Source organism: Neopelma chrysocephalum, unplaced genomic scaffold, assembly GCF_003984885.1.
Source record: "Neopelma chrysocephalum unplaced genomic scaffold, ASM398488v2 Primary Assembly neopelma1_96936, whole genome shotgun sequence".
Classification (NCBI taxonomy): Eukaryota; Metazoa; Chordata; class Aves; order Passeriformes; family Pipridae; genus Neopelma; species Neopelma chrysocephalum.
In genome coordinates this window covers 140,551-168,346 of record NW_020925579.1, presented here as the reverse complement: position 1 = coordinate 168,346, position 27,796 = coordinate 140,551, and positions in this window count along the sequence as shown.

Genomic DNA, 27,796 nt, shown 5'->3' with positions numbered 1-27,796 from the left:
AATTTAAAAAAATGCATTAAAAAGTTTAGATCAGATTATTGCAGCATTATTCAGGTACAGTACAGTTGAATTACTGCTTTGAAATTTTATAGTGATGGCAGATTAAAGCAGTGGGACAAAAAAATCCCAGTAGAATAACATACCTGTGATGAACCTTCAAGAGCCCCAATGGTGTGATAACCTCAGATCAAGCACCAATTTATGAGGTAAGTTTGAGGATCCATAATAGGGGGGGGAAATCAGTATGAGAAAGATTTAAGTAAGTAACACTGTCTTCTGCCAGTAATACTGCTGTATATCTCTCAATTCCCTTGAGTGATTATGCCAATATCTGCAGCATTGGGATTGGACACCTATTAATCAGGATGAGAAAACCTTCACAGCTCTTCTGTGAAGATCCATGAACTGTGGGACTAAATGCAGGCAAACAGATCCAATAACTTTATTCTTACAACAAAGTGACATAAGCAAATATAAATCCCACTAGTGTTATTATAACGCCTGCTAAGCGAGAGAACATATTCGTTTCTCCAACTAAAATTTCTGTTCCAATCATATTGCCCCAAGGTCATCTCCTTTAGGAGATGTCTAGCACTTGAATTAACTATTCAACCCTTCATAGTAAGTGGCCTCAGCCAATCAATGCCGAAGAAATACTGCTGAAATATGCGTTTAATTATTCTAACACTTTAGCTTCTAAAAACCTTTTCTTTGCCAGCAGTACTTTTGTTTGCTAATTTATTCTGTAAGGGTGAGAGATTTCTGAGTTGTCTTGAGACTGGTCTTTGTAGACTCTGATCTCAAGAGAGATTACAGCCAACCCACACAGACAAAAATGGTTACAAAAAGACCATTTCTTTGCTAAGGTGGAGCAAAAATTTTTTATTTCATATTCTTTATGTTGTTGATTGCAAGAAGCAAACACAGCTGGATAATTTTTAGGAAGTTTCAAAAGTATGCCCCTCCAATGTGCTTTACCAGGTTAGCTAAGGACAAAATGGCTCCTCTAATGAAGAACTCATGTTTTGCCAAATTCAGAGCTACTACTGCTAAATTAAAACTGACATGTAAAATGTCAGTGAGCTCACTACAAACTACTTTATTTTTGAAATCATGTGATTCAATTTACACATCAACTAAAGCCTGCTACAAAAAAATATAAGTTCTTCTGAAAACTAAAGGCTATTTTCCATCCTCCTGATTTGCTAAAACTAATCCTAATGAATCCTTGGAAAGCCTATGCCCCATGCCTATAAACCCAGCTTAAGCCCTTTACATAGGTACTGTGTGGGACTCCTCTACTGGAGAACATTGTCCCTTGAGGAACACATAGTAAGTTGTCGTTTAGGCCGCTCACATTACGTATTAGTCCCTAGAAATAAGAAAGCTCTTGACTATTCTGCTGTAAATTGGAGTAGAATTAAATTTGCCATTTATTTGCACCAGTATAAGAAAGAGCTCATCTTGGTCCTCCACACAAAATAATCACTGCATAACTAAAAATTACTTGTCTTTTATTCTTGTAAACTTTTTTGGATTTTTCATGGCTTTCCACATAAATAAACAAACAAATCCAAATTACAGTATAAAAAAAGACTCTCATTTTGCAATTATTTGTAATATAATTTTCATGAATATTAATTCTTTTAAAGAGGAAAATAAAAGTGAGGACACCCTGCAGACTGGTAGACTTCACACATTCAGGAAAAATGTTTCATTAATTTTTAAACAAGAGGCATTCGTTACTGTGCTTTCCGTGGCAAGACTGAATTTTTTTTTGTGAATGATGACCATAATTAAACCTCTCATAATTAACATTGCTATTACTAAACAGTACAATTAATATAATGTCTCCACTCTAGGAGACTTCCCTTTTTCATAGAGGAGAAAAGGCAGATAATGACTGAGGTTATCATATAATACTATTATTTTTAAGGACATTGCTCAAAACATATATAGATTATACTAATCTTTAAGCAAAACTTAATGAGTCTGTGGTTGTTTAGCTAGAAAAAGAATTGAATTATTTGTCATGACTCTAATGCAATGTTGATGTTTCTTCGTGTTCTAGAGATACGTACATATTAAGTTACAACCAAGTAACATTTTTACACACTGTAAAACATTTCCATGTCATTCATGTACTTAATTTAGGCCTGGCAGAACTTTGTATAGACAAAAAATTACTTGAAACTGATACTGGCCAAATAATGAATGTCTTCACAATTACTTGTAGCTCTATGAATCTTTTTATTTAACTGCAAATAAAAACTGTTTTCAGCTTTGTCTGTGGAGATCTTTGGAGGGCCTGGTCTGGCAGTCAGCATAAAACTATTCTCAAAGAAAGGTATTTTATCTATACATGCTCCTGTTTTGCCAAGCAGAGGATAAAGACAAATGTGACATATGTGACCACTTCTGAACACCATTTGAGATTTCATAAGAGAAGATGCTTAGAGAATGTTGATTACTTGCTTATAATATTTTTTGAATATTTTCAGCTGGGTTCAGAAATGCTTCATGAAAAAAAGAGGCAAACTCTGCTGAGTTTAAATACTGTTCAGCTAGCAGTAGTTCCTAGGAAAATGCTGATTTAGCCACAGTTCACATACGTGACACATTCTCTTGCTGTTTCCTTGATTAAATATGTGACTGCATATTCCTATTTATGTTGTAAAATGGGTTGCAGAATTACACAAATTTAGTTGGTTTTTCTGGTAGTGCCTAAATGACTTTGGAATAGAAGTGTTTTTTGTATTGGAAGGAATCTATCCTTCTAAATTATCTTAAGAGTAATGATTTATAAAATCCTGCTGAAAACATTCGTACTGCAGCTCTATGACTTTTTCCTACTGTGATTTTAGTGAAAAGCAACATTATTATCAAGTTTGAAGAACAAAGCAGTGTGATTTGGGGAAGACCTTCTGGTACATGAATTTGATTCAAAGTGGCATTTTAAAGTTATACTCCAGGCCTGGTCAAGCTGTGCAGGTCAGATTAGGTTTTACAGCATCAGGAAGTTGGAGAGGGCAGAGAAGAGGGTTTTTGATCACCTCCAGAGGGCTTTCCATCATTTGCAGTCTAAACACATGCCTTATGATGATGTTAGACAGAGATTTCAACAACTGAAAAACTGGAGGTGGCCAGGTATTTTCTGTCTAACTGGATCTTTGCAGCTATTAAAAACAGGGTCAATAAATGTCTGTAGCAAAATCCCCCAGAAATTGCCATGGTAGGAGAGATTGTTCATTTTCAAATGAGAAAAATTAAAACAGAACATTTTGTTTCAGGCCATCTCAGCCCAAACCAAAAAGTCATGACCTGGCAAACTGAAAAGAAGCTTTTCATTTCACATCAGTTTGACATTAACCAATGTCTGTCTGAAGTGCTGTTACATGCCATGAGATTTTTAGTGCTTTATGCTGGGGACTTGAAAGCATGTTTCAGCTGTCAAACCCAAGTACATGTCCTAGCCCTGTCCTAGTAAATCTTGTCTGTACATCATCCACCTCCCACTTTTTTCTCTTCTTCTTTGCTGTGCTCACAAAGAGAAAACTATGACACAAAACCATCATTGCTCTCACCAGCTCTGGGAACAAGATTACAGACTGTGTCATGGAGAAAACATGCCCCTTGGTCAGAGCCACAACCTTGCCAGGTGAATACTGCTTTACTTCACCCTTTCTGCATTAAAGAAAAAGGATCTCTCTGGAAAATAGGGTAATTTTCAATATTACAGAATATGGCCTACTTGTTTGTAAAGGATTGTATTCTGGTGTTCATTTTTTAACCTCTAAATAACTTCGAAGGAGTTTGTCAGACTACTGTGGGACAGGAGGTTTATGAACTGTGTAAAGAAGGAAGAACAGGCTTCACCATCTCCTGATCTATCTCAGAGGTGTGTTTTGCATGTTAACTGCTGAATTCATAATAGGTCTTGGTCATAACTAAAGCATTTTGAAGCCGAAAAAAGTAGTTTCCTACAACTGAAGAATAGTTACTGCTACAAGATAATATTTGGATATGTGAACATAAATGTTAAAAACTAAATCTAAGAAGAGATGAACTTACATTGCTGGCCACATAATTTTGTATTACCCTTGTTTCTGTAAAAATGCACAGACAGCTAGGACAAAACATTATTCTTGAAAAATATTTTCTGCAGTGTTGTACATTTTTTTATAATAGTCACAGTTTTACAAAAAGTCTAAGGAGGCTGCAGATCTGCCATGCTTAGCTCTAGTTAAGGAACACGCATACCAAATTATTCAAATAAAAATGGACATGGAGCCTCATAGCCCCCGAATCCTGCTTGAGGCTGCATTTTTGTACATGTTCCCTGATCAACCTTGATTCAACTCAACAGATCTTCCTTGCTTCCTGCAGGACAAAATAAGTTAAACATCTTTCATTATCACCTAGGCACATCCAAAATATACACTTATGTCTAAAATTATTAGAGTTCATGACAGTATTTTGAGTAAAAAAAAAAGATCTGCATGCATTATGTACCATATTGAATACCTGCTGCTCCTCACCAACAAAATATGAGCACACTTTACAGGAGCTGTCTTCTGTTAAGATTTAAAACTAGGCAGTGAGCTACATCCCAGATAGGCTGTGGATCATTTCCTTCCAGACAGGAAAGAAGTTTGTGCCACAATGGGGTAGAGACCTTGCTGAGGGTGGTAATGTTCATGCGGGCAGGCTAGCTATAAGCACAGGTCGAAACCACAGCAGAAGCAGGCAGAAAAGATGTGTGTTGGTGCTGTGTATCTTTGACTCAAGTAATGTACCTGTGCTCAAGCATGGTTTTCACAGGAAAGTAGTATGCCTTAAGAAGTCCTCTTATTCCTCTAGCAATTAGGAAGCAGTGGAGTGGAGAAGAACACCCTTGGAATTGCCTTTTACCGAGGGACAGGTAGGGAGAATTGACAGCATCAGATCTAGCTGGGCCGGGGCTTCATGAGAGGTATACTTGGTGCCCAATGCCTATCCTGAACTTGGGAAAAACAACGAAATATAGACTGATTCCTGATATCATGGTTTCTTTTTAGGGCTACTGGTAAAGTCATGGCTTCCCCCTTTGGGCTCCATAGCACTGTGAATGCTGCTGCTGCATAATCATTCTGCCTAGAAAACTGAAGGTGGTTCACTTGAAAAGGCAGAGGGCATAATAGAAGTAAGAATGAATTGCTGTAACTAGACAAGAAAAACCCTGTTGGCAATGTTTTTTGCAATGCAAGGATGAGAGTCTTTGTAATTTGAAGAACATGGTGTTCTGGAGGTAGTTCAGAGTGGGAAAAATATTTAAAAATTTGTCTCAACTGATTAAAAGCTAAATAAAAAGCTAAGGTTGACATAAGGATCAAAGCAAAAGAATACATTCCTTGTATTCAACAAGAAGTTTTCAGCAAACCTTTTTTCATTTGCTAGGCATGATTGTCGCGTTAGCACAGCTCAAGTGAAACATTTTGAATGAAATTTGCTTTGCTATGAGAGTTGTGAGGCACTGGAACAGGTTGTCCAGAGAAGTTGTGGATTCCCCATCCCTGGAAGTGTTCAAGGGGAGGCTGAATAGGGCTCTGAGTAATCTGGTCTGGTGGAAGATGTCCCTGTTCATGTCAGGAGGGTTGAAAGTAGATGATCTTTAAGGTCCCTTCCAACCCAAACCATTCTGTGATTCTATGATTCTGTGAAATAAAAGACAAGCAACACCATCCTTTTATGGTCTCTTTATGGACAGTAATCTCAGGAATAGTGTCAAAGACCACACTTGTTCATGACTTGAAAACCGGGATGCATATACTTGCAGCACTCTTTCTCTATTTTTATAGAACAAAAACCTAGATAAAAGTCCGAGTCTCAAACACTCGAACTCAAAAGTTCGAGTCTCTACATTTTTTCTAGTGCCGTTGCAACTATTCACTCTACAGCATTAACTCTGGAAGGAGGTAACTGCTTCTGAAATTGCAGTATTTTTGGGATTATGGAAGATTTTTCTTTGGTTATGGCATAACAATGGGTTCTTAATTGCATGGTAAACTCAGTCAGTTGGTGGAAAACCATTAACAAAAATATTAACCACCAGTGTTCTGCTATCCTGGTATGAATATATTGTACTAACCCAAAAGAACCAGCTGGAACAATTCCAACTGACATGCATTTGAAATTCAATGTAGACATATCAGAGAGTTATACTCAGTGCTACAAGAATACAAAGATTAATGGAGGTATTCCAAAATGAATGAAAACGATGGCCAACAGACTGAAAACACTGTTTGTCATAGTATTTGATCTGGCTTGAATGACATTATTTTGGAAAAACTTCACAGGCTCAATTGTGTTTTACAGTTTAAAATATTGACATTGTCGTGACAAACCACGCTGAACAGAACAACAAATTGGTATTAGAAAGGAGATAGTTCTAGAACTGAATGCCAAATTTAATGTTCAAACTAGTTCTGTATGGAGTAAATACAACATTTTCACTTCATACAAACTAAGTAGCAGGGCTTTGCTTTCTGGTACTAATGGTGAGAATGAAAACTGCAATTCCAGACTGGGTAAGGCTGTGTAAAAATATTCCCCTGAAGTAGCTCCAAACAATTAATTCCAAGTTAGGGCACACTGACAAAAGCTAACTGTCCTCTTTATCTCCTACTCTTTCTCACTGTTACCTTCAAATCCTCTCACTAAATTGTATTTGAGGGCAGCAACCCAACCTCAAATATGATGAAACATTCTATTAGCAAAACAACATTTCATTGGAAAAATATCCAATGCTCACAGGAAGACCTATCTTAAAGTGCAGTGGTTTCACCTGTACTTTCCAGTAAAATGTTGCTCAGTTTTGATATTGAATTTCTAATAAAAAAAGAGAGAGCTAGCCACAATTTAACATACATCTCCAACTCAAACACAGAACTGATTTAGAGCTACACCAGGAGTCAGCCTGAGAGTTCTGGATATCATCGTCTTGTATTATATGGTTGCAAAGGATGCATTTTGCGGCCCAATGTTAGGAAAAATCTGGGAGATGGGTATAAACATAATTCTTGTATGTTCAAAAAATCCTTCCTGACTTTGGGGTACCTCTTCTTGAAGTAAGCAGACCACTGTCAAAAATGTTAGTGTTACACCAGTAAGGAAGAGAAGATGATGTTAGGGTCATAGTAAGATGCACATTTGTTTCCAGTCTGGTTTATTTCCAGTGTTTTCCGTAGATTGTAGGCCTCCCATTTTATTAGACTTTGAGACTTATCCATTAGCTAATAGGTGTGGAGGGGATTTTTGAAGACATCGGGGTGAATATCATTAAACAGAAAGATGATGAACACATTAAAACTAATAGTAAAAAAATAGCCAAGAACCTTCTAGTAGACAAGCTACAAACCACACTACTAGAGAAATGTAATTTGAAAACCTGGCTTTTTATACAACTGAATTTAGAATAAACTGATGTGGGTTTATCTTTCCCCTTAGTGTCTGATGAAAAGGTGCAAAATGAAAAAAGTGTCAAAATTTACTTTGAATTCTTACAATATAGAGGGAGGCATGCTAGATTTTGAAACCAATGTTTTCCAAACAATGTGTTTTCATTTCAAATACCTGTGTTTCTATGCAGACAACAAAGTGCACTTTGTTGAATAGCAGGATTATTATCTTTTCCTAAGTTGGTAAGTCCTTTATATAGAACCTACCTATTTAAGCTATGATATCAGAAGACATGAAACAACTGCTAATATACAAAGAAAAGATAAAAACATAGCAGATGACTTTCTGGCTGAGTCGAGGGCTTGTTTTGAGAAATGAGAATTGCTGCTAGCCCTGATACCTCACTGATGCAACATGTCCAGCAGCCTCCTGCCAGGAAGTCTTCAGTAGCCCAAAGAGGAGCAAATGCAAGAAGCAATGATCAGAGAGAAGGACATAGGGAATTACAGTGCTGCAAGACTATGGAACAAGCTACCTTCTCTCTCCATTTCTTCTCAAACTCTAAGTTTTCACCTCTGGCTTCTCAATTATCTTTTTATTTTCTTTCTTTTTACCTTTTCTTTTTTTTCTAGCTCAAAAGTCATTGCAGAGTATTTCCCTGTCAGTTCCCTGCTTTTTTTCGCCCCTTTACTTCTCTTTTCTCACTTAGACTTTCCTTTCTCAACTTCATCCTTATGCCTACTAGAAGGGAGAGGAGAAGGACCAGCCATTCCCATACTGGTGATTCAGTTGGGAGGCTGGTCACCAATAGCTTCAGGACAGCTCTCTGCCTAGGAAGTGCAGACTATGTGTAAAGAAAGCGGAAAGATGATGTGAAAAGCACCAAAAAACCCTCCTTCTTGGCCTCTGACTGCTTCCTTTTATAATTTTGATTTTTTTCTCCACCTTTTTTTTTTTTTCAATGAGGCACATATAGAAGTGTGTTACATAATTTTAGCCTTAGGGAGTGGGGGCTAAGGAGTCATAGGGCCAGCTGCAGCTCTGGGTGTGCTGTGTGTACGGAAGAGCTCTGGCTGTATGAGCCAAGCTTGCTTCCCCTCTCCTGCACAACAGCATCCAAGGCCTGAGGTAGGCTGGGAAATAGGGGAGACGGATGATGGATTACCATCTACACAGATCAAGGATGTGCTGCTCCTATAAGGAGCCCTTGCTCACGGGGATTAATGGCTACACCAGGGAAGTGGCTGTCAGTGGGAAAGACTGGGTTCAGGGCTGGGAGGGCTCTAGGAGCTCCAGGACCTGGAACACAGGGTCATTCAAAGAATTCTGATGAAAACTTCTAAGAGGCAAGGGTACAGTGAGGGTTTCAGGTGTCCTTGCTGGGAGACAGATACAGGATTTGGAAAGCAAGAAATATGCAGGACCCTTGCTTCAGGCAGAGTTATTATAAGTAGAAATATGTAGGGGAGGGAGTGGGAGACTAGATTTTGGACTAGATCAGAGGTTGGAAGGAAATGAAAAAGAGTATTTTTGGAAAAAATCTGAAAGTTTGAGAGCTAGAATAGTTACTTCATTGCTGAGTGGAGAGAAAGGAAGCAGAGGTTAAATTGTAACTCTCTCCTTGACCCTTACAAACAAGCTTCTCAGAGGCCAAGGGGAATAGTAGAGAATATTTTGCACTGAATAACCTTCATTTGCTATGTTTTATTCCTCCAAGGATTAAAAGGTGAAAGACCAAAGAAGCATTTAGAAACATAGAATTCCTCAAATTTGAAGGGACCCACAAGGATCCAGAATCACAGAATTGGTAAGGTTGGCAGGGACCATCAGTGGAGTCATCTGGTCCAAACTCCCTGCTCAGGCAAGGTCATCCTAGAATACATGGCACAGGATTGTACCCAGATGGTTCTTGGATATCTCCAGTGATGGACACTCCACAACCTTTCTGAGCAATCTGTTCCAGTGTATGATCACTATGATCACCCATGTAATAAAGAAGTTCTTCCTCATATTCAGGGGTAACTTCGTGTGCATCAATTTCTGTCTGTTGTCTCTTGTCCCGTTGCTTGGCACCACCGAGAAGAGCCTGGCTCCATCCTCTTGACACCCTCCCATCAGATGCTTGTATACATTGAGAAGATCCCATTCCCACTGTCTCAACCTTTCCTTGTAATTGAGGTGCTACAATCCCTTAATCATCTTTGTAGCCCTCCGCTGGACCTGCTTCAGGAGCTCCATGTCTCTCTTGTCCTGAGGAGCCTGGAACAGGACACAGCATTCCAGATTTGGCTTCACCAGGGCAAGGCAAAGTAGAGTAGAGGGGCAGGATCACCTCCCTCAACCTGCTGGCAATGCTCTTCCTAATGCACCCCAGGATCCCATTGGCCTTCTTGGCCACAAGGACACACTGCTGGCTCATGGACAGCTTGTTGCCCAGCAGGGCCCCCAGGTCCTTCAGCACAGAGCTGCTTTCCAGGTCAGCCCGAGCCTGTACTGATGTCTGGGGTTATTCTTCCCTACTATTTTCTATTTGCCTTTGTTGAATTTCAGACAGCTCCTCCCTGTCCATCTCTCCAACCTGTTGAGGTCCTTCAGAAGGGCTGCAGAGGACTCTGGGGAATCGGCCACTCCTACCAGCTTTGTGTAGTCAGTGGACTTACTGAGGAGGCATCTGCCTCTTACTTCAAGTCATTGATGAACAACTGAACACTGGACCCAATATTTAGCCTTGCGGGACACCACTAGTGTGGTGATCTCCAACTAGATTCTGTGCTGACCATGACCCTCTGGGATCTGCTATTCAGCCAGTTCTTAATCCACCTCACCATCCATTTATCCAACTCACACTTCCTGAGCTTAACTATAACGATATCATGGGAGACAGTAGCAAAAAACAACCAAATCCAATTACCCACTCCTCACAGGATTACCTAAAATTAAACTATATATCTAAATCATTTAGTGCTCACCAATGGAGCTTGAGAAGTCCCAGCAATCACCTTTTTGGTGATCATAAAAATACATAAATCTCAGCTTTCCAAGGCCTAAATGAGAAAACCAAGTTGTGTAAAAACCTTTCATGGGCACAAGATTGAAACACACTTTGCACTAAGTGTTAAGGTTGGCTGAAGACATCAAAGACTGCCCTTAATTTTTGAGACTCAAAGCTATGATATGTTTACAGTAGAAGTCTCTGGTTACTTTTGTTTTATGAAGTGCATCATAATTATATTATTTAAAAGTTAAATGCTTGTGTGCTGAAAAAACCCCAACATAGTAGACAAAAACATCCTTTGAGGAAAATTACAACATTGTTAGAATGATATCTTAGTTGAAATTGCTCTCTAAAATTAGTGTCTTATTTAATTAGATTAAAAGTATTTAAAAAATAAAGAGAAAGACTATGAAACTTGTGTGTCAGTGGCATATAAAATAGCTACTTTTTAAAAATTATTTTCCAGGTAGGCTTGCATTTTCCAGTTGGTTCCATTTTAAATATTATTTTTCTATACACTAAGTTAACATCACAGTCAAACTAATAAGCACAGGATGCACATCCTTCAGGAGAAGGCTTACCCCCTTCACAAAAGAAGTTAACTATGAAGGGAATCCAATCCAGGGTTTATGCACTGACTGTTCAATTACTGAGTAAATATGCACTAGGTGTATGCTTCGAATACTGAAACAAAGAATTGCTTCCTAAGGTGAGATATTTCTGTGGCCTTTCTATTAGCATATTGTTGTTTGGTTTTGTTTATTCTTCTACCTCAAACTCTTTTTCAAAGTATGTTAAAAAAAGCTCAAAAGGCCTGGGTTGTGTATAGAATCTTTTAATGAAGAAATAACTTTAAACATTTCTGAGTAGATATTCCAGGAACTACTTTTGGAAAACTTCTCTTAGATAAAATGTGCTAAAGGCACTGTCCAAAATTGGAGAAACATCAACAAATGAAGAAGTAGCTCGCAGTGTTGCCAATTTTCAAGGTACCAGACAGAAAATTATAAACAGCCCAACATAGTACTAAGGGAACTCCACATGCCAAGTCATTAGTCTGCACTCCAGCAAAACTTAGTGCCTCAGTAAAAAGGGGACTTTAGGTTATAAAGAAGAATCTTTATGTTTCTTTTGTGTCATTTGCAAATCACTTTGTGGAAATCTGTACTTAGAGATGTTAATTTCTCAGGTCACAAAACCATTCTCCTATGGAAGGAAGTCAAGAATGTATGAATTTGTAGGTCATTAAAGCTAAAGCTCTTGATCTTACACTGTGCAAAAAATTGTAATTTACTGAATACACTTTAGAGTGCTGTGGTTTTCAAACTGTGGGACTTGCATTGCTTGTGATTCACAAAGACTTCTTTGTTAATGTTCAGAATGACACATGGAGCAAAAATAAAGAGCAAAGAGTTTGAGGCTAAAAAGGGAACCATTTGACCAGAACGTCCTATATGATTCTGTCAGACTAGAGGAAAAAGAGTCAATTAGGCAAAAAAATCAAACCTTACTTTAGAATGCGGTGCTGAAAGTAAACAAAAAGTGACAGTAGTGTATGTGAAATGTTTATTAAATTAATATTAGACATAATTTATTAGTTTAATGTTTATTATGAAATATTGCATACTACTAGTTTTTGTTAAAACTAATGTTTTGTGGGACACTGTAACATCCTTAACCGATTGCAGCTTTCAGGTGTCAACCTGGACCCATTTAAAAGCTTGAACCATGACTGAAATATAAACAGAGAGAAACCTTCAGTGAAAATTTTGTCCTTGGTTCCTGAACCTTTGGGAATTAAATAATGGATTATCCTTTCAAACAGTCATAGTAGAGAGTAATGACAAAGGATGAAACAGCCGACAGAAGAATGTATTCCAAATACATGAGGCTTTTGTTCAAACAAATAAGGCTAAGTATTACTTCCTTTTCTCCCTTCCTCATGGTCTTTTCCTTCTTCCTTCCTTTCTTCCTTCCTTCCTTCCTTCCTTCCCTCCTCATTCCTTCCTTTCTTCTTTCCTTCTTCCTTCCTGTCTTCCTTCCTTCCACACAGATCTATACAATTATTAGCAAGCTTATTCAGTTAATGAATTCAACATGATGTTTTCAGTTGTTTTCAGTTACCTTATGAAAAAAAATATCCTTCTGAATTGCATGAGTAATTGTTAATTCATTTTCCTTATTCTCCTTTGAGATAACTTGTTAAATTAATCCTGTCTTCATTTATTTTATGGTGCCTTCATGTTTAAATGCTGATTTTGTGAACATCTGTTTCAGTCACTGTTGCAAAGCCATTACTTTTATGAGCCTTATGTATTTTAGATAGATTTACTGTTGACCTTTGTTAAGAAATTGAATGTTTTTGTTGTTACTAACATTTCTATAATTGATATTGTTGATATTGTTTGTGCCATGAGGGTACTTCCTTTAAGTGAAATACTGCATCTTGGATGGTAATCTGCCTTAAAATTATACTAATTCAGATAAATATTATTTAAGTTTTCTCAGCTTTGAAACAAAATGTACCATTAACCCCCTCAGTACTAGACAACTATAAGCTGACACTCAATTCAAATACACCACTGGTTTAGTTTTTAAGTTTCTTATTTAATCATTTTCTGTTGTTTCCTCACCGTCATTTACTATCAGATAATAAAAATCAGAACATTATGCTAAATCACTGCCATGTGACTGCTGAGAAATTCAACACAGTCTAAGATGATGAAGAACTGGTTTTTATTCACTGAAAAAAATGTATTCTGCTGCAGAAAAGCAGCATGGTTGAATTTGTATGCAAATTTGTATGCGGAGAAGTTAACTGAACCAGAGGAAGTGTCTGCTAAAAAGGTTTGATCCATGGCATATACAGCCTGCCATATTGGCTGTGGGGAACTTCAGTTTTCTCTGAAGAGCAAACTATTCTCACTATCATGCAGTAGACCTTTTGTTGTAAATCCAGGTTCAAGTGCATTGTTTCAGAGAAACAGTATGTCCCTGACAATTTTCCCATTAAGGTTGAGTTCAACTCAGTCATCCTTAAACAGAGCATAAATTAATTGTCCAGTGAAAGTGGTGAATATTTTAAAGCCCTCAATTTATTGAGTGTATGGGATGAATTCTCCTTACCTCCCACAGCAGGCAATCCTGTTTAACACATGGGCTTGTGTATCCGCTTGGTAACCAGTGGAGGCTATTCCATTTAAATCATGTTAGACAATATGCAGATCATTCCCAGCCTGGCAAATGATAGGGTCCCATTCCTGTTTCTTTCTGTAAATCTATGGGCAGAATCACAACACAGTGATGAGATGAAAGAGCGAGAAGGCTCTTACTGCGTTTTCCTATTGCTGATTAATACTTCTTACTATAAAATCATGTTGATAATATTGTCGAACTTGGGACTGAAGTTCTACCTTGCTATTAAATAGATGAATTTCTTGTCAAATTTAGACAAAATGCTTTGAGTATTTTTGAAAAAGTATTTTGCTTGTATTAAATATACTGACATTACTTTAAGGAGCTCTGAAACACCAACGCTTTGATTGAGCCACTTGAAATAAGGCAGGTGGAATAATCTGCAACGAAAACACACTTTCTAGCATCTGCAGAGAAATTCTATATATCTAGTCAACATAGAAGCCTTTGAAAAATTGATGTTAAATGTACACAGAAGAGATATTTTTTCAATATCAGAAGTTAAGATTCCCAAAACCCATGGATACTTGAGGCATTTACCATTTATTCAGGATGCTCAAGGCTCCTACAGCTCAATCTCCTAGGACTAAGTAACAGAGCCAAGGAAAATAAAGATGGAGACTTCATAGAGTCTATTGAGAACTATGGAGAACTATGGAGAACTATGGAAGGGAAGTCAGTTCTGCTAGCTGGCCAGACCAGAGCAGAAGGGACATCTAAAATACAGATAAAAAAAGAGGTTTTGGGTGAAAAATGCAAAACAGTAAAGACTGTTTTGAAGAAAAAACTGTGATTAAAATAGTTAGTATGATGCCTGCAAGAAGGAGGAATTCACAGGACTTGACAGTAACTAGACCATGAAGAAGAATGTAATGATGACAGTTAAGTGATAGGACTGAAAAGAACCAAGCTGGAGTGCTTGTGAAAAAGCCAAGTCTGCTGCAGAAGAAATTGTGCCTGCTCACATTCTCTGAAGCCCAAAACAGACCCAAGATACTCTCTCTGCCAGCAAGTACAGCAGGCGTGATGTCTATTGCTGCCCCTTGGCTCCAGTGATAGAGGTTCAGGAAGGCAATGCTCTTCATGTCTCTCTTTAATATCACATGGTTTCTAGGACTGAAAGGCCAGAGAGTCAATGCTCTAGAATGCTTCTTGAAACTTCAGAAAATTGCATACAAAGTACTCCCTGAAAGAATAACTGGTGGGATTATGACCACTCAGAAATAAAGAAATACCGATATTGAGGTTGCCAGGTACTTTCAATTTAGGTCACTCAAGCATAATTATTAAATTACCATACATTTATTTTCAACTCATTCTCAGTATAAAGAAAATGCTTGGTCTAGGTGTATTTCTCCAGTTGTCAAATAACAGAAAGGATGCTGATTAGACCTCTATCATCTGTTGCAGGAGTTTTGAGGGTGCCACTGAATGAGGCCAGTGGAAGGGCTAATGGAAGACTAAAGTAAGCCTTAGTTCTGAAAGTAGTGCTGTGGCAGTATCTATATTTCCCACATGTCCTGTCACTGCTGCAGCATTTTTGCTGTTCAAGAAAAGTTATAAACCAAAGTTTTCCTAGGCAGCACAATTGTGCATTTTATGGGTGGCATTTTAAGACTATATTGAATCATCTGCAAAGTGCTGAGCATTCACAGCTGTAAGCAAGGTCAGTGATCCAATCCTCTGAATCTATTAAATTATAGAGAATGCTAATTATGCTGAAAAATCTAGTCATATGGCTTTAAATTAGATACCTATAATGAATGTACTTTTGATAATAAAATTTCCATTCATCAGTTCAATCTCTTAGGGTAGAATTGACAAAGTTTTTGAATGAGAAACTCAGAAGGGAAGCCTGGACACTTACGCTCTCTAGGTTGTTTTGAAACAATCATCATATAAGTGGTTTACCTGGCGGTGTAGAAATTTTTGCTTTTAGTATTTCAAAAGTAAGTTTGCAATAACATAAAAAATGAGAATCATGGGCAGCGGTGCCCAAATTAAAGTATGAAGTTTTTGTCTCTACAGCAAAACCTTTTCTAATTATACAGGGTAGCTTTCTCAATGGCCTCAGGTTATACTAAAGATGTGTAAAACCACAAGTATTATCTTGCTGGTTACCAGTGTTTTACATAAACAATTCCTGCGTTTGCCGCTATGAATGTGAGTGTGCAGCTATAGGTAGAGAAGTGTCAGCCCTTTCACTCTAGTAAAGCAAGGTTCCTTTTTTTCTTTTGTTTTTACAAAATGCTTTGAAAACTTTTGATTTTCTGGACTGAAGCCTGAGAAGTGCTGAACAGCCTCTGCTGTAGAAGAGTATGTAATTCAAGCCTACAATTCACTTTGAGTCCTTGAAATGAAATTCAAGCCCTGAATTTTCTTTCAGTTCTAGAAATTGCATGATGATTTATTTTTTAAACATATAGACCAAATGAAAACCACCATACTACCAAAAGCTTTTTGCAGACAGGCAAGGCACTGTGACAGAGCTCTACCAGAATGCAGCACTTTGCTCCATCTAAATATATTGGCACATCATGAAGTATTCTGCCAATTAATTCTACCTGCAAGTGAGATTTATTTGTAGGCTACCTACAAATGTCTCCTTTTCTCGATTAGTTTTCCTGTGAGAAAAAGAAATAAAGTTTTTATATCATATACATCAATCTGAATTTTACTACTTTAGTTTCATTAGGTCAAGATATATTACTGTCAGAATGAGTTCCTTTATACTTTTGACTAAAGGCTGAGCTGTATACCTGCAATAATGATAACATTGGAGAAAACATAGCAAGCATTCTCATCTGCAGTGCTGAAACTTCTTGACCAATACATCAGCACAGCTGCAAGAAATTTAACTAGGCTTAGTGGCAATATCACCCTCATAAGACACACAACCAAAAAAAAAAAAAAAAGATAATACCCATCTGTCTCCAGTAGTTTCAGTAGTTTGGATGTTCAATACCTGAATCAAATGCCTGCATGAAACTCTACACAGGCCAGCCATACCTAATCATTCTACAAATAATCCTCAACATGGCTGAAAATCCATGGTTTTTCACCGATAACTTCATTATGTATTTCAATGGGGCACAGTAATTTTCATATAGTGATTTGTCTATAAATACTTATGGCAGGACTTTTTAACAAATTGGTTGATTTACTGAAACCTCTTTCTAGCTTTAAGGATTGTGGTAGTTTGACCTAGGCCTTCCTGGGTGACCAGTTTGTAACCAAGGAAGTGCCCAGATTTACCCGGTATTCCCTACGATTTTTACGTAAGCTGGGGTATAAGAAGGGAGGAAAGGCCTTCGCCCTCTTTCCTTTCGGCGCCTTTGGAGGTGCGGGTTCCCTGCTGTTGAGTCTGCCGGGTTGGAGAGTGAGGCCTGGTAGAGGCCTTGTCGACCTTGGGAGGCGGAGGCTGCCGGCAGTCACTCCAGCGTGACTCTCCGTTGTCCCAAGGAGAGTAGTAAGATATTCTTTGCTAATTCTTTTAGTTGATAGACCTTGGGCTACTGATCGGGATATATTTATATATATTATTTTGGTTTTTGTTCTTCCCTTCCCCTTTCCCTTTTTCCTGTGAAATTGTATATGTATTTCAACTGTACATAACTGTACTATAAGTGTAAATATATTTATATATATTGCTTTGTCTCTCTCTCGTTTTCGGTTCTTTTGTTTTTTGTTTTTTTTTTTCCCCTCTTCTCCCTTGGTTTGGGGTGTGGGGGGACTTCTTGTGGTAAGGTTTGGAGACTTGGCAGGGAGCCAGCTCCAAACCATATCAAGGATAAAACTTGCTGCAGCTCTTCGATAATCAAAGGTACAATTCTTTGTTATTTTTCTTCCCCTTGAACTTTAGAAATAGAAGACCATAGCCCAGCAGAGACATTTTCTCTGCAAAGCACTTAAGTGTGTTTCTGAAATTCAAGAATCATTCTCTTGGACTCATTATACTATTACCTGTAGTTAAATATCCAGGCAGAGCTGCAGGAAAAAAAGTTAAGAAAGTCTTCCACAATGGAGAAAAAAAAAAATATGTGAAGCCTTAACACAGTTACTTTCAGAGAGGATGGAAACATAAACCCAGTACAGAAGAAAGTAGGGTTCTGCTCCGATGTATTTACAACCCCAAATATAAGAGGAGAGGAAATTATTCCCCAGGAACCAGAATACATTGCTAAGGCTTTGCTTAGATACATATTTTGAACCAAGATCCAGTTTCTTCTGTTGGTGCCTCTGACTCCAAATACATGAACCTTCCAAGATACATTTTAAGTTCTTCCATTTCAGTTGGATCCATTTTAATGCATTTTAACAGCCTACTGTAGAGGGAACAGGCACAAAGGTGTTGACTATCTAAGCCAAAACTGAAAGAAAGTTTAGTATGAGCTTACTATTACTGTAAATAAGATAGTATAAAAAAAATTAATGCAGTAGTCTTTTATTTTTTTATTATTAAAAAAGAAATTAATTACAGTATTCGAAAGAACACTTAGACAGGTGAATGAAGTTTTGGCTACTACAAAGAGTATGTAAGTCACTATTTACTCTGTCCTTATTGCAGGAAGGATCCCAGTAGTATATTTTCCAGTATTTTATCCTAACTAGTTTTCAAAATCTTGTTATAAATGGCTGAAGCTCCAATGGAGGGAGTTATAATGTTTTATGGCTGAAGTGTATTTCACTGTCTGAATAAAAAATAATTAAAAAATCCTTTTTCTCTGTTTGGGATGTCATCATTTTATTCCTTACTACAGATTTAGTCCATCTTGGTGTTTTCATCTAGTGTTTATCATCATAGGCTATTCTTATATCTTATTCTGGTCATAGTTTTCCAACTTCAGAAAATTAGATTAGGACTTTCAAATACTGTAGGGAGTTTATCCACAGAAGTGCCCTTAAAACCCTTCTCAAAATGTTATTTTAAATCCACTGTATTGCTTTGAGAATTTTAGTCTTGGTTTTTGTGGCCTGATGAGTTTTCCTACACTTTTCTGTGTTCTTTATAATGTCCCAATACATACAATGTTCATACAAGACTTTTCAGTTCTATTTACAGAATTTCCATCTACTTCCTCACTCCGAGCTTCATGACACCTTACGTTTCATTTTCATTAACATGAAGATGGCTGCTGAATGGTTCATCTGACTGATCAAGTCAACCTATTTATAACTATCTCCTTCCCCCATGATGGTCTTCAAGCCTGATTAAAATGGGAACCAGATCTTCACGTGGTGTCTAAGTTAGTGCTGAGGTGGGCTAAGTTGCGCGTTATGACAAACTGATGCTAGAAAGAGAAGATGAATCTTTCATCTTCACATTTGTTTTTATTATCTTTTAAATACAATACAAGAACAAAAGTGATGCCCGAATTGTACATATTAGTGTAAAATGCATACATTTTTCTGAAGCAATCAATCATCAATTTACAGATTAAAAACACACATAACAAAATCACAGGGTAAAAGCATATTAGACTACATTCTTGACTTCCTGATTAAAAATACTGTGCCGTCAGTTGCTTAGTGGAGCCTTGTGAAAAGCCTGTTAAAAGACTACCATACAACATCCAGAATGATATAAATGTATAAACTATGCAGTTTTAAAAACGTTCTGTTCCATAATGGTGCTTTACACTTGAAAGTAGAAGGATATAAGCAGTATTTAAAGAAAAAATACTATGTCCCTGGAATTTACATCTAACACCAGGAATTTTCAAGAAGTTCTAGCACAGCAGAATGTAATCAGAAATAATATATATCATGATGCAGAAAACTTTTAAAAACTAGTGAAAAAATAGTTTCTAGTTGTTTTTATACCATGTACAAGACATCATGAGTGGGGCTGATAGGAATGGAACACTGTCCTAACAGTTTCCAAAATAGTCCAGCTGAATTTTTAATAACTGCAAAAGGTAAAAGTAGGTAGGAGAAAGAGCCTGTGTTTCATTACCCTCCGATGAGATACAACTCCAGAGGATGGAGAACCAGCCAAGTTTTTACAAAGCTGAGTCACTTCTTCCCCAGCCACAGTAGGCAGCAAAAGGAGAGTGTCATCAGCACTGACACATCTGAGAATTATTTAAAAGGAGGAACATTTGTAATTGTCATGCTAGCTCAAGGAAAGACTCAGTACTGAAAGACATCAAGGACTCTGAGAAGTACTAAAAGAACCTTCTTTTAGTTGTGGCTGTAAAAAAACTATCTACATTTTTCAGCTTTGTCTCTTTGTAAGGGAAGTACAGATGACAGGAGTTGAAATAATATATATATTTTCCTGACAAAAGCAACATATAAATCCCACATTGAACATAATTTCTCAATGTTAAGTTTCATAGGTTTAATCTTGTTGTGTTGAAAAGGAATAAGCTCCTCCCACCATCCCCAATAAATAAATGCCCAAATCTCACCCCAATTTCTAATGCATCAGAAATACTGTGAGAAGCTGGTTTTGACAACTATGCTGGTAAAACAAGAACTGGTCATAAAGAACCCATATTAGTAAGTTAGATTAACACTGAAGTACTGGAAATATATCTGTAGTTCAGAGAAGCTCCATTTCTCATTTAAAAGCTTACAATTATTTCAAACAGGTAAGGGTAGAGGGAGAACTGAAGACAGAGATTTCTCTTCTTTTTTACACAAAGTAACTTATAAGACCATACAATCAATATGTTCAGCGACCTGAGCAGGATCCAGTGAATGTGCATTCGAATTTAAAGAGGGTAGTGAAGGAGCACACTCAGAAAAATCAAGTCACCCCCATGGCCTTAAACACTCTGACAAAAGAGCAAAAGGGTAAGTGAGAAAAATCCATTAGAGTATTCTAAGTGAGTGATGATAGAGAGGTGATAAAGACTTGAAGAACATCAGGCATAAAGATTGACCCTCCATGGGCACCCAAATGAGATAATGAAAATAATCCAGAATTAGATAAGAACATCTATGTCTGAACTCATAAGAAAATCAGGCTGAGATTTTTAGAGCTGCTCTGAAAGATACAAATGCCTTATTCCCATTCAATTTAATTAGGTGACTGGCTCCCTCGCTGCTGCTTGAAAATTCCAGCCTCTGAATACACTCGCTCCTGATTGCTTCCATGCCCAAAGTGTTGGGAGCTGATTAAAAGGTTTTCCAGGAGTATATTTTTTAAGTATTAGTGAGAATTTAAGAAACTTAAGAAAACCAGAATGTGTGAGAGATGGAAAATATTTTCTAAACCACATTGTATCCCTGAAAGAAAACCAATTATACCTTCATCACTGTGATATTTAGCTTATATGTGCTTTAGGATATCTCAAGATTTCTTTGAAATGAAAATGCTCCACACTAACTTGAAGGAGCTAGGCACAGACCAGTTATAAGCCATGCAACTCTGTTCACATGGAAGAAGCCATCACCAGGCGAAAGTTCCTTCTATCCTAAAAAGGTGAAGAAAAATTAAAAGGAAGTCATCACTCCACTACTGCCAGAAAGCTGTAGGAACTTCATAGCAGTGGTACAAGATTGCCTGAAGAAGAAGTGCACTTATAAACTCTTGCAGAATAGTTCCGTGGTTAACATGTCATCCAACCTACCCTCTAGGACGAGAAGTCTTTGGGGCGGAGAGAGAAATAGCCTTAAATATACTTTGTCCCCATAAACAGCAACTGATTAGGAAGCAGAGGAGCCCAGATTTCCAAGGAGGTTTTCCTTTCATGTTAGGAGTGTAAGGTAAAACATAGGCAGGTATTCTTCTCAAGAATGCCAAGGGAGTGGAATGATTGAAAAAAAGGTTCATTTCGGATGCAAGGACCACTTCTTAACGATGCTGTGCACCGGGCCTCCTGGGAAAAAAGGCCTCCTGTCTTGCCTTGTCCAAGACTTTTAATATCTTCTTTCTCTCCTACCCCACCCTCTCTGGCCCAAGGAGATCTTGTACATGTCTGTAAAATGTTATCCCTGTGCATACCTGAGAGAGAGACAGCTTGCTCGCAGCTTCTCCCTGTGACTTTCTCTGAAATGCAGGAGGAAGAAAAAAAATCTAATCTGTTTGAGAAGGCATTTTGCAGCCCTCCTAAGTGAAACCAGTTCTAGCTTTCCGTTACAAATTCTTCTGAAATTGTACCAATCCCTAGAGGAGCATGTTGATCCCAGTCCCTCTGTAATCAGTAGGATGCTATGGACAACCCAACCACTTACCAACTCTGTAGATGCTTATCCTTTCCCACTGACTAACAAGGACCCCCATAGCATGCAGGCTTCTACCTGAAGCATTCATCTTGAAGTGGGAAGGGTATAAGACCAGACTCACTAGAGATGAGCCTAGGAGCAGCGTGCCAGACTTAACGGTGAAATTGGTTGCCCAGCTGAAGTGCACGCACACCAATGTGCACAGGATGTGTAACAAACAGGAGGAGCTGGGGGCCTCTGTGCAGCAGGAAAGCTATGATGTAGTTGTCGTCATGGAAATGTGGTGGGATGACTCACATGACTAGAGTGCTGCAATGGATGACTTCAAGCTCTTCAGAAGGGACAGGTGAGGAAGGAGAGGGAGTGGGATGGCTCTGTACATTAGGGAATGTTTTGACTGTAGAGAGCTCAAGGATAGCGACGATAAGGTTGAATGCCTATGGGTAAGAATCAGGGGGAAGGCTAACAAGGCAGACATCCTGGTGGGAGTCCATTATAGACCACCCAACCAGGATGAAGAGGTGGATGAATTATATAAGTGACCGGCTGATGTTTCATGATCATCAGCTCTTGTTCTTGTGGGAGACTTTAACCTGCTGCATGTCTGCTGGCAACTCAATACAGCAGAGGCTGTCTAGGAGGTTCCTGGAGTGTGTGGAAGATAACACAGCTGGTGAGCGAGCCTGCCAGGGGTGGTGCCCCACTAGACCTTCTGTTTACAAACAGAGAAGGGCTGATGGGAGATGTGGTGGTTAGAGCCATCTTGGGCAGAGCGACTGTGAAACAACAGAGTTTTCAATACTTGGTAAAGTAAAGAACGAGGTCAATAAAACCTTAACCTTGGGCTTCCAGAGGGCAGACTTTGGCCTTTTCAGGATGATGGTTTGGAAAGCCCCTTGGGAAGCAACCCTTAGGAAGTAAGGGGGACAGAAAGGCTTGACACACTTTAAGAGAGAAATCTTGAAGGTGCAGGAGCAGGTCGTCCCTATGTGCTGAAAGACTAGCTGGCAGAGAAGAAGACTGGCCTGGCTGAGCAGGAAGTTTCCACAAGAACTCAAAAGAGGGTGTATGATCTTTGGAAAAAGGGGCAGGCAACTCAGGAATTGTATTAGGGTGTCATTAGGTAATGTAGAAAAAAACTTAATCTGGTCACTACTGCAAAAGACAATAAAAAGTGTTTTTACAAATACATGGATATGTAAGGAAAACCTCCATTCTTTATTGGACAAGGAGAGGAATATAGTCACAAAAGATGAGGAAAAGGCTGAGGTACTTAATGCCTTCCTCGCCTCAGTCTTCAACAGACAGACCCAGTATCCTCAGCCGCCTGAGCTTATAGACAGTGACAGGGAGCAGAACAGACCCCCTGCAATCCATGAGGAAGTAAGCTACAATTCTATGGGACTGGATGGGATCCAACGGTACTGATGGAGCTAGTGGAAGAGATCACTAAGCCATTCTCCATCATTTGTCATCAGTTCTGGCTAACCAGGGAGGTCCCAGATTACTGGATGTTGGCCAGTTGGACACCCATCTACAAGAAGGGCCAGAAGAAGAGTCCAGGTAGCTACAGGCCTGTCAGCCTGACCTCGGTGTTTAGCAAGGTTATTTATGGAGCAGATCATCTTGAGTGCCATCACATGGCACATACAGGACAACCAAGGCATCAGACCCAGCCAGCACTGGTTTTGGAAAGGCTTGTCCTGCATGACCAATCTGATCTCCTCTTATGAAGAGGTTACCCCCCAAGTGGATAAGAAGAATTCCAGGATGTGGTCTACCTGGACTTCAGCAAAGCCTTTGACACCATCTCCCCCAGCATAGTCCTGGAAAAGCTGCAGTCCACGGCTTGGACAGGGGCACTCTGGGTTGGGAACTGGCTGGAGGGCCGGGCCCAGAGAGTGGTGGTGAACCGTGCTGCATCCAGTTGGCGGCCAGTCACTAGTGGGGTCTCCCAGGGATCAGTGTTGGGCCCAGTTCTGTTCAATATCTTTATCGATGATCTGGATGAGAAGATTGAGTATACTCTTGGTAAATTTGCGGACAATAAGTTGGGCAGGAGTGTTGAGGGTTGGAAAGCTCCGCAGAGGGATCTGGACAGGTTGGATCAGTGGGCCGAAACTAAGATCACGAAGTTCATCAAGGTCAAGTCCTGGGTCCCACACTTTGGCCACAACAATCCCATGCAGCACTATAGGCTGGGGGAAGAGTGGTTGGAAAGTGGCACAGGGGAAAAGGACCTGGCTGTGCTAGTTACACCCAACTGAACATGAGCCAGCAGTGTGTCCAGGTGGCCTTGAAGACCAGTGGTATCCTGGCTTGTATCAGACCTAGTGTGGCCAGCAGGACCAGGGAAGTGATTGTCTCCCTGTACTCAGCAGATGTGAAGCTGCATGTCAAGTGTTGTGTTTGGTTCTGGGCCCCTCAATTCAGGAAAGACATTGAGGTGCTAGAGTATGTTCAGAGAAAGGCAATGAAACTGGTGAAGGGTCTGGAGCACAAGTCCGATGAGGAGAGGCTGAGAGAGCTGAGGTTGTTTAGCCTGGAGAGGAGGAGGTTCAGGGGTGACCTTATCATTCCCTATAACTGTCTGACAGGACAGGACAGGGATCGGCCTCCTCTCCCAGGCAACTAGTGACAGGACAAGAGGACAGTCTCAAGCCGCACCTGATGATGTTCAGGTTGGACATTAGGAGGAATTTCTTCACAGAAAGGGTGATTAAACATTGGAAAAGGTTGATCAGGGAAGTGGTGGAGTCATCATCCCTAAAGGTGTTTAAGGAAAGATTGGAGGTGGCACCTAGTGTCATAATCTAATTCACATGGTGATGCTTGTTCAAATGTTAGATTTTGTCATCTCAGAGGTCTTCTCAAACCTGATTGATTCTCTGATTTTGTGAATGTCTAAAATTAGACAAGAGCTCTTCCATACCCATGTCCTCTTTTCAGGCTTCACCAGTCTTTCACTGGTAACAATGTGCTGAGTATTAGCATGTCTTTCACCATAAATTATTTTCCATCTTGGCTCATTCTCTGTGATGGGGTTTACATTATACTCTCTGAACAGACTTCCTTAAGGATGTTCACTCGAGATTAAGGACTTCCTGACTCGTCTTTCTTCCTCATTGATTGTGTCTATTAAAATGTATGAAATGTCAGGAATCAAGATAATAAACTAGAAGAGAGAAGTTCATGTATTGTATTTAATTTGGAACGTGGTCAGGTTAAATAGACCTTACCTTATTCTGAAACAATAGTTTCAAAAGGTATTTGAGGTGTTCTCTTCACAAGTCACATTGGTGTCAGTAATGCAATAACAAATTCTAACCCTTTTCCTGGCACACCTCTCCCTCAACAGTGACAAAGCGTGCCAGCTGATATATAACAGTAAAGGTTCCATTCCTTCACAATGTCAATATATGATAAGTATAACTGCATTGAATAGAAAAAAAATCAAACAAACCCAAGCCCAAAAACAAAATCAAAGAAGTTCTAAAACACTTCATAGTATTTGAAGGAATTACTGAGGGGGCATCGAGAAAAGACATTAGAGGAATTTGAGCTCTGTGATACTAAACAATATGTTTTCATTATTTTAACTAATTCCTGTTCCTTGATAGTCATGATAGTTTTGTTCAGTAACAAGTCCTGAGGTAACAGAGTAGTCTCTGGGAATTGATTTGTTGCAGCTGAGCCACATGGAGCTAGTGTTCAGACCCTCCCTCTAATTGTAGGATGCCTTCTCTGAGACCAGCTTCTGACAACAGCAGAATTCGTGATTTTCTGACTTTGACTTACAGATTAAAAAAAAAAAATGTTTTAATTAAAATACCTCTCTCATGGTTCCTATTTTTCTAGAGCTAAGTGAGCATTTAAAGACAAAACACTTGTCCTTCGTCTGAAGATGTTCTTTAATATAGACAAATATAATTCCTCTTTAGAATAAGTTAAACTCAGAGAAGCTGAACTCTGACATATAAAAGGTCTTTTACTTTCTAGAAAAAAATACAATGCGATCATGTAGAAGTTATCTACATCTCATGCTAATAAAAAGAACTATCAGAGTTCAAAGCCTTAAACTAACATTCCCTGTATAGCTGCTCAGCCGCAAATGCTGCCAAAAGCTTCCAGTGAAACTTTACACAAGTCACTTTCTATAAGTGTTAGCTGCCATTTTCCTATATGAAGAAGAAGCAGTTTTTCTTCTCATCATTCATCTGTCACATCTATTTAGTTTATAGGGGGCTGAGAATGGGGATTCTGTAGATAGAATAGGACAGTGATTTTTTGGAGTCTTTTGTCAATACCGTGCTATATAAATATTTAGTCCATATGCACTAGCTAAAACTGATTTGGTGATTTCTTTTTTCTTAGACATCTTATGGAGTTTGCAGTTTTGCACTCAGACAGTGTTTACAGATTAGGCATGTGCATATGCATGTGTACTTTCCCTATTGAAGAGAAGAAATGACAGAATTAAGGTGAACACAACTGTTGACCTTGTGTGCATTTGCATTACAGTGTCAAAAAGATTTCTAGGGTCCAGCAGTGTTATTTATTAATAACACTCCGCTCGGTTTAAATTCCATTTAGAAACAAAGAATAGACCTTTTGAAATTAAAGCAGGGGGAGAAAGAGTAAGAGAAGAAATAGAATTCCAGTGCTTGAATCATCTCAGGTCTCCTCTGGGATATGAAAAGCAAGATGGGAAGTGCCAAGAAAGCGCACAGGTAACATCAGTTCTGCCTGTAATAAGTAGGGCATAACAAGAAAGGTATGTGAAGCAGAAGAAGGAGGTCTGTTGCCAGATGCATGACCTCCAGCCATCGTCTACTCTTACAAGGCAGCTGAGTTTTCCTGTGGTGGTGCTGCATTTAGTGTTGTCTAACAGTCAAGCCAGTGGCCACTCTGGAGTGGGTCTGCCTCAGTGGGTTTATTGCTCTCCAGCTTAGTTTTTGACAAGAAATTCTGCTCTGGGCCATGAAAGTCCTTTTGACAAAAACATCATTCAGATGAACATGTTTTCATAAAAAGTTACAGTTTTGAGAAACTGATATTTTCTGATAAAACAAAGAAATTCCCATGTAGCTCTTTTTTTTCCTACACAAACCACTGCCTTACTCAATGTATAGAGAGAAGAGGGCCTGTAGAGTAAGCAGCTATTCACTATTTTGCTTTATCTTCATTCTGCAGTGTGCAGTCCGAGGCTTTGTTTATTTTCCACTATTCAAACTTTCCTCTAAATCCAGACTCATTAATTTCTGCATGTGCTTTTTATACAGTTCATGAAAGTGCTTGACAAACAGGAATCTATTTTTCCAGCATTGTGCTGACAGAGAGTTGAGACAGAGAGATTAAAGTCAAAAGTGCCATTCGTGTTGAATGCTTGATTTGATATCTCAAAAACCAGATCTCCTAGGCTGTGTATTGCTACATACGACTTTTTGTATTTGCAGCTCCCTTGGTTGTGATTGCAGGTAGAGCAGTCAGCAGTCAGGACTACCCAGTTCAGACTTCCCTTTAGGCACCCAGATAATAAGAAGCACGTTTAAGGACCATCCTTGGAAGGTACTTAGCCTGGACAAGAGATGAGGTGGCCTCAACAGGAGAGAGGACTGGTTATTTTGAATGGCCTGAGGGTCCTGTAGCCTCCTTCCCAGTACTGTGCTGATTATTTCACAAGGTACAGCCCACATGCAGCAGTGTGTGAAACCTTGTGTGATTCCCCTGCCAGGGGACTTTTAAAGACCACATCTACTATATTTCTATCTTATCTCTCTTGTTCTTTGGTGATGTGAAATTGTTTATGGACATTGCAATTCGATCAACCTTTTTCTTTTCATTGAAAAGGTGAAAAACATTGCTGTGTCATGTAGACTGTATATTGTGCTAAATATAAAAAAAATTTGCCTGTAAGCTCTAAAAATGCTCATTAAAGCACCCACAAAAATCACAATTTTTGCCATACACAAAAAATGTACTCTGTTACTTGGT